The sequence below is a fragment of the Meriones unguiculatus genome, chromosome X (genome assembly GCF_030254825.1).
Source record: "Meriones unguiculatus strain TT.TT164.6M chromosome X, Bangor_MerUng_6.1, whole genome shotgun sequence".
NCBI lineage: Eukaryota > Metazoa > Chordata > Mammalia > Rodentia > Muridae > Meriones > Meriones unguiculatus.
The window spans coordinates 116999731-117008207 of NC_083369.1; the positions used below are offsets into that span (position 1 = coordinate 116999731).

General features: G+C 39.4%; 1 pseudogene; it reads left to right on the top strand.

The window, feature by feature from the left end:
* The window catches only part of LOC132649923 (COP9 signalosome complex subunit 5-like), a 51183-nt pseudogene extending 45212 nt beyond the window's left edge, over nt 1–5971 (top strand).
* The last annotated feature ends 2506 nt before the right edge of the window (nt 5972–8477 follow it).

Below are 8477 nucleotides of genomic sequence, written 5' to 3' on the forward strand. Positions count from 1 at the left end.
GGCCAGAGATGATGATGACTCGTGAAGCTATTTCCCAGTGCTTGTAGATGCTGTTTTATTCCCCCCCAGCCCCCCATTCTACAGTCCTCTTCCATCACTACAGATCCCTTCAGTATTTATTTATTTTCATAAAAAATCTTTTGAAATTGTATATTATGTAAGAACCTTGATTGTACTGTGATTTTGTTTTATAGTCAGCATTACTTTAAATACTGCAAAATCTCAACATTGGCTCTACTGAAAATCGTGATGCGTGCCAGATCAGGAGGCAACCTGGAAGTGATGGGCTTGGTGCTTGGTAAAGTGGACAGTGGGACCATGATCATCATGGGCAGTTTTGTTTTGTCTGTAGAGGTCACTGAAACCAAAATAAATTCTCAGGCTGCCACATATGAGGAAATGGCTGCAAACACAGAAAATGACAAACAGGTAAAAATATGGTTTCTTAGAACTTAGTAACTCTTAAGAGTCTCAAGATGACTTTTGGGTTTCTGAGCTTAAAACTGTCCTTTTCACATTAAAATTTACAATTAAAATTGAATAATTTTCATGTAAAGTATTAAAAATCTTGTGAGGTTTATAGTACTAGGTTGGAGGAAGGAGTCCTTCTCAATTAAATTTTCATAGTCAGTGTCAGTTGTGTTTAAAATTGAAAAAAAAATATGTAGGCTTGGCATTCATGAGCCCAGAGTTCAATATCTCCAGAATCCCTCAACACTGGAAAAAAAAATGAAGAAATTTAGGAATTAACTATTCCTGAGAAGAGTGAATCTAATTTTTTCTAAGTAATTTTATTTATTTATTTATTACAATTTATTCACTTTGTATCCCAGCTGCAGCCCCCTCTCTTGTCCCAGTCCCACCAACCTTCCCTCATCTCCTTCTATGTCCTTTCCCTATTCACCTGATAGGGGAGTAACTTCTCCCATTCTAACTGACCTTAGAGTATCAGGTCTCATCAAGGCTCACTGCATCATCTTCCTCTGTTGCCTGGCAAGGCTCCACCCACCAAAGGAATGTGATCAGAGAGCCTGCCACTGTGTTAATGTCAGAGACAGCCCCTGCACCCCTTGCTAGGGAACCCACTTGTATACTGAGCAGCCGATTGGCTTTCTCTAAACAGGGGTTCTAGGTCCTCTCTATGAATGGTCCATAGTTGGAGTATAGGTCTCTACAGTCCCCACTCAGCCAAGGAAGTTTGGCAATGTTTTCCTCCTTGTGGAGTTCCTGTCCCCTCCAGGTCTTTCTATCTCCCTCTTCTTTCTATCTCTTTTTCTTAATAATTCTGCCACTCTTCCCAAAATTAGGCTATGAGTTTAAGTTTCTCCTTCAATATCCAGGTAGGTAGAGTCTATCCGAGGTCCCTTGTGGACCTCCTGTCTTGTTCCTTCTACTACTTTCAAATCAATACTGTTTGCCCTTCTGAATATGGATTAAGCATCTTCCCTAGGGTCCTCCTTGTTGTTAAGCTTCTTGAGGGCTATAGATTTAGTATGTTTATCCTATATTATATGGTTAATATCCGCTTATAAGTGAGTATATAACATTTGTGTCTTTCTGCTTCTGGGTTATCTCACTCGGGATGATCTTTCCTCGTTCCCATCATTAGCCTGCAAATTGTATGATTTCCTTGTTTGAATTACTGAGTACTGTTCCATTGTGTAAATGTACCACAATTTCGGCATCCATTACTTCATGAGAGACATCTAGGTTGTTTCCAGATTCTGGCTATTACGAATAGAGCTGCTACAAACGTGGTTGAGCAAATGTCGTTAGTGAGTGGTGGGGTATCTTTTGGATATATGCCTAGGAGTATTATAGCTGGATCATGAGGTACCATTATTCCTAAATTTTGGCAGAAGCACCAGATTGATTTCCAAAGTGATTGTACTAGGTTACATTCCCACCAACAGTGGAGGAAGGTTCCACTTTCTCCATATCCTCTCCAGCATGCATCATTCCTTAAGCTTTTTATCTTAGCCATTCTGATGAGTGTGAGGTTGAAATCTAATGGACTAGGATATTTTTCTTCCTTAAGTTACTTATATACTTACACAGAACAAGATCAAGATTTTTTGTTCAATTTTTTAAGTATGTTGTATGTGATATGCATCTATGTGCAGATATGTTTTATAATCTACAGCATATTCCTGCGAAGGTATATCAGATGTTAGTGATAATGTCTGGGCTGAGAAAGAGAGAGATGAGGGAAAAGGTACAGAAAGAGAGTGGATTGCCTTGATCTGGTACCTTGATAATTTTACACTGCATGCATGTGTGTCTTTTCAGAAATTCTTTAGCTTCAAAGAAGCATGTGCTTCACACTGCTACTAGACCACAGTGCTTCATAAAACCTGTAAATGACAATATCTGAGATTCTACCACACCTCAAGCAAGCTTTTTCTTTCATGTATTAAGGTGGCCACCTTGAAAATGCAATTAGCTTATACCAGAGCTACCCAGGTTAAAGCTCTTGGCTCTCTGGGATTGATGTTAGTAGGCAGATGCTTAACTTGCACTCCCAGTAACCATTCATGGCAGTGGTGGTACGTGCATTAAAAAAACAAAACAAAACAAAACAAAACAAAAAGTGTCTCTGCTTTAGCAAAGAACTAAAGAACTCTAGTTTGATTCTTATCACCCATATGAAGGCTTACAACCTAGATCCAGGGTATCTGAAACCTTTCTCTGACCTCCAAGGACACGATATAAGACATATATTCAAGGAGTCATACATAAGGTAAAAATAAATAAGCGAATGAATGAATGAGGGTCTCATGTGTTTCAGGCTGGTCATTACCTCCTGAAATTGAACTCCTGATTCTCCTATTATGTGCTTAGCATACTAGGACTATAAGTGTAGAGTACCACATTCTTTTTAGCATTTTTTTATTTCAGTTTTAATTTTTGTTGTTTGTCTTCCTTCTTGTACGTTTGTATCAGGAGCTGGGGGAGAGACATACACATGCTATGACCCATGTACATAGGTGAGAAGACAGCTTGTTGGGGTCCATTCTCTCCCTCCACCATGTCGGTCTCAGGGACCAAATTCAGGTCCTCAGGCTTGACAGTAGGCACGTTTACCCATAGGACCATCCTAGTGGCTCCACTTTTTTTGTTTCATTTTACCTTTTGTTTTTATGGTGTCAGGGTTTCATATGCTATTTAAGAGTTCTCTCTACCATGAAGCTATATCCTCAGTCCTCTAGCTTCAGTAAATATTTAAAAATTTGTATCTTTATGAGTGTTTGCATGTTATCTTTGTGCACCACACATGTGCTTGGTGCCTGTAGGGTCCAGAAGTAGCAGTGGGATACCCTGGAATTGGAGTTAGATGTGAGTGCTGGGAACCAAACCCATTTCCTTCTGCCAGAGCAGCAACTACCCTTAACTTCTGAGGTATCCCTCCAACCTATATAAGTTTTGTATGGGTTTAATTTTGTTTTGTTTTGTTACTGTTTTTGGCACAGAGTCTCTCTGTTATGTAGCTCTGTCTATCCTAGAACTGGATATGTTGACCAGGCTGTCCTTGAACTCCCAGACAGCCTCTGCCTGAGTGTTCAGGTTAATGCCATATACCACCACACCAAGCTTGTTTTATGTTTCTGTGTGTGTGTGTGTGTGTGTGTGTGTGTGTGTGTGTGTGTGTGTGTGTGTTTTAAGTTGTTCAGAAAGATTTGCTAAAGAAAGAATACTGAAAAATTAAAACACTGTGATAAAGGCTTAAGCTCTGGTGTCTTAACCCTCTTGCACCTCACACTTCACTCCTGTGATAAGAAGTTAAATCATAGAACCCATGTCATCTTCTTTGCTCTGCATAGGCATTTAATCAGGGTGGACTGAATTGGAGAAGCAGAAATGGCTAGAACCTGTCTTCTTCTATGTCCAGGGTGCTTTAGATGCAATCTGGATTTTATTAGGAGGAAACTAATAGTTGTTCATCTATTAAAGTATTTGGGTAAGGGAGGGAAGATTCTCAGTTGATTTGTTTGTTTCAAAAATATGTCCTTGTTGAATAGCATGCACAGCTTAAATAATAATAATAAATACTCTTTGATGATATGGTAACTAAATCTAATCTGTAAAATAACTGAATATTCCCATTTTATTGAACTTTTCTGGTTATTTTGGTTATCTTTTTCAGATGGTTTGCTAGTTTAGTTTACAAATATATAGTGCTATATTTACTTGCTTGTTTTGGGTTTCTGATCTTGACTCACTAGAACATATGGTTTATGTTGACCAATATTAAGCATATATCTCTTCTAGATTAACCCAACCAGAACAATATCTTCAGGAAAAGTGAATCTTGATACCCTTTGGACATATCCAAAGGTAATTTGGATGGAGAAGATAAGCAGGACATTCACAGTCTCAGGTAGTTTATACTAGCCATGAAATTACTTACCTGTGAAGCACTGGGAGTAGAGATGTGAGTCACCACAGGAGTGGCATGTGTTCATGAGTACAAGCACTGGTGTGCAGGTCAGAAGACAGCCTTTGGTGCCAGTCTTCTCCTTCCTCCTTGTTTGAGGCAGGTTCTTTTAGTTTTCACTGCAAATGAGCTACCAGCCACCAGGCTTATACAGCTGGCTTCTGTGGAATCTGTCTCCAGCTCCCCCGACTATAAGTATTAACTAGTCCTTCTTTGTGTGGGTTTTGGGATCCAAATTTAGCTTCTCATATTTTTATACAATCTTTTTTTTTAAAGTTCTAAGGGATAGAGGCAAGCTATATGTCCATCCTGTTTGATATTTTTTTAGTGTAGAAAACTTTTCAAATACAAAATTGCAAACTGCCACAGTTCAAATAAAAAGATAACATAGTTGTTAAATATTAATCTTGGCAGACAAAGGGTTTTATCCGGGCACAGGGTCTTTTCTGAGACTGACACTCAAACAAGGACCGTCCATGGATATAACCTAGAACTTCTGCTCGGATGTGGCCCATGGTAGCTCAGTAACCAAGTAGTTTTCCAAAGTAAGGGGAACAAGGACTATTTCTAACAGGATCTCAAGGGTAGGCTCTTTGACCTCCCCCCCCCCAGGGGAGGAGCAGTCCTGTTAGACCACAGAGGAGGACTGTGCAGCCTGCCCTGAACATACCTGATAAAACAGGATCAAATGAAAGGGGAGGAGGTCCTCCCTTATCAGTAGACTTGGAAAGGGGCAGGGAGGAGACCAGGGAGGGAGTGTGGGGTTGGGGAGGGAATGAGGGAGCGAGATACAGCTGGGACACAGAGTTAACAAAATGTAACTAAAAAGAAAAATTAAAATTAAAAAAAAAGAGAAATGCTTGTGAGACCTTTGCAGCTTGACAAGTACTAGAGAAATAAGCTGAATCCATCTCTTTCCATGAAGGGAGCCTGTAGTCAGCAATCGATATTACTAGCATATGTAAACATCACCTAAACACAAGAGAATTTAAGCCATATGCCAAATCCTGCCTAGAGAAACTAATGGCTTTGGAGGTGAGTAGGAGGAATGTTTTTTCCTTCTTGGATTTGTTATTTGCTTTGGTTTTGCTTTTAAGATAAAATCACACTCTGTATAGCCCATGCTTTCCTGGAGCTGAATACATGCTGTCCTCACAACTGTCAGTAGTCCTTTTGTCTCTGCCTCCCAAGTACTGAAATTGACATGTATGAGCCACCAGGCCCAGCTGTTATTAAAATATTGATGCTTACTAATTGGTTTTCCAGATTTTCATCCCATCCATAATAAGCTATAGAATATGCTAAGGGGATTTTCTTTCCTTCTCTCTTTCTTTCTTTCTTTCTTTCTTTCTTTCTTTCTTTCTTTCTTTCTTTCTTTCTTTCTTTCTTTCTTTCCTTCTTTCCTTTCCTTCTTTCTTTCTTCTTTGTCTTTCTTTCTTCCTTTCTGGCTACAAATCTCCTGATGAAGAACGTTCTGAGTATCAGACTATACCACTTAATAAAATAGAAGACTTTTTTGTGCACTGCAAACAGTGAGTAGTCGACCAGACATCAGGGCCAAGGATGTAACACAACAGCAGAATACATGCCTGTCACTCCCATGGCCTTGAGTTCAACCCCAGCACCAAAAACTCAGAAATGATTTAGTCAAAGATTTTTTTAACACATAAGAAAACTCAGACAGAATGCATTTGATAATATATAGTACCTTTGAAATAGTAGTAAAAATTGATTTAGGATAACAGTCAAATTATTTAGGTAATAATTACTATTTTATTTATGTTTATTCCTCAGTAATTATATTAATATAGCTCATATCTTTCACATAAACATAAACATTTTTTATTGCACAGGATACTGTGTCCACAAAAAATTAACAGTGGAGACAAATACTACAGGTCTACAGTAACATGTTTGCTGACCTTCAAATACACAATTTTGGGATGGCAAGGTGGTTCAGTGAATAAAGGTCCTTGATGCCAAGGCTGAAAACCTAAGATCATTGTTCATGTGCTAACCTGATTTCCACCCTGGAGCATAAAACAACCTAAGATCAATCCCCAGGACCATACAAGAGAAAGAATTAATTCCTGCCTGTTGTACTCTGACTTCCATATAGTATATTCATCCACATGGTACTCATACACACACAATACATAAATGTAAGGTTTAGGTTTGGGGGCTTTAATTTTTTTGACAGTGTTTCTCTGTGTAGCCTTGGCTGTCCTGGACTCACTTTGTAGATCAGGATTTCCTCCAACTCAAAGAGATCCACCTGCCTATCCCTCCCATGTACTGGGATTGAAGGAGTACACCACCATGCCTGACAGCCATAGCAATTTTTAAAAGCTTCTTTTATTTATTTGTTTGTAAGTGTGTATGTGTTTGTGTACATGTATGTGGGCTCAGGCACTGTGGTCAGAAGAAAATATGAAAGTGTCAAGTTTCCTTCTTCCATCAAGCAAGTCCTGGGAATCCAACTCAGGACAAAACAAGTATCTTTTGTCTTTGCTCTTACTTGGTTTACAGCTTTTTGTTAGCTTCCATTATTGTGGCAAAATACCTGAGATAATGAGTTTATAAGAAAGAAAGTTTTATTTTTGCTCAAAGTGTCAGGTTTTATTCTTCATTCAGATTGGTCCAGTTGTTTCTAACCCAGTATACATGCTGAGAGTGTCTTAAAATGAAACGCTCTTATTTTTTGGTGGCTGGGAAGCATAGTCAGTTAAAAACACTTTAAGGAAGCTGGTGTGCCTAGTCACCTCACTTCCTTCCACTACATCCCACTGCCTAAAGTTTCTACCAATCTCACTATGTTAGTATAGTATAGTAAGTACACTATCTATATATGTACTTCTTTCTCAGTCACCTGACCTTAGTTGAACTTTGTTTCTCATCTGCTCTCACACCAGAGATGATGGTGAACCAGAGATGTGGTAGAGCACAACACCATCCCTTTTCATGCTTGTGCAGCACAACTGAGTTGTTGGCCTACCTTCATGATCACAGAGTTTTGCCTTCTGGCCTCTATGGCCTATGATTGCTATGTGGATATTTGTAGCCCCCTGTATTATTTAACACTGATATCTAGGAGAGTCTGCATTCAATTAGTGACAGTTTCTAGTTGCTCTTTTCCATACGCTCATCACCTTTTGCTTGACATAGTGTGGGCCTAAAGTAATCACCCACTTCTGCTGTGATGACCTTTCTTGATCAGGCCAGCTCTCAACACAACAGTGTTTTTCCTTTTCAAAGCAGTGCCAACCAGTTTAGACTTGCCCATAGGGCAAAATTGTGCTTTTCTCAAAAAGCAAACTGAAACTCTGTGTAGAGGAATTTTAATTCAGAACATGGCTGCTATGGCAAGAAACCACATCCAAGCACTTTGTAGGTCTGTGTGGTCTAACTAGAATACAGACACCTCTTTAATCCCAGAAAACAGAGGCAAACAGATTTCTGAGTTCAAGGCCAGCCTGGAATAGAGCAAGTTTCAGGTAAAGAAAACCTTAGATCCAGGCGTGGTAGTATATGCCTTTAATTCTAGCACTCAGGAGGCAAGGGTATGCAGACTTTACAGTTCTAGTCAGTTCTGTTCAAGCAGTTCAGATGAGTCAGTGAGTTGAGAGGCAGTGCAGTGGAGCTGAGTTTGTGAAATACAGAGGCAGTTTCACTGGGAGAGTTTTACAGAGACAGGTTGAAAAGAGAACAAACTAGACACACGTAAAGACAGAACAAGCCAGAGAAAGAGAAAGAGCCAGAAGCTTAGAACATATTGCCAGAATTAGTATGAGGCTAAGCAGAACAATTTAGTCAGAAACTGAGAAAACAAAAACAAAAACAAAAAGAAAAACGTATTTAATCAGTCAGCTTGGAGAACAGTTTGAGTCAGAACAGCAGACGTGAACTAGCCAGCAAGAGTTGAGATAGGAGCAGAAAGGGTGAGCTTATTCATCAGTAAGTCTCAGAAGCTGAAAACATTCTAGGCCTGGGTTAGATTGGATGGAGTCTAGAAGTTTCCAGGACTTGGCCTAGGTTCGCAGAT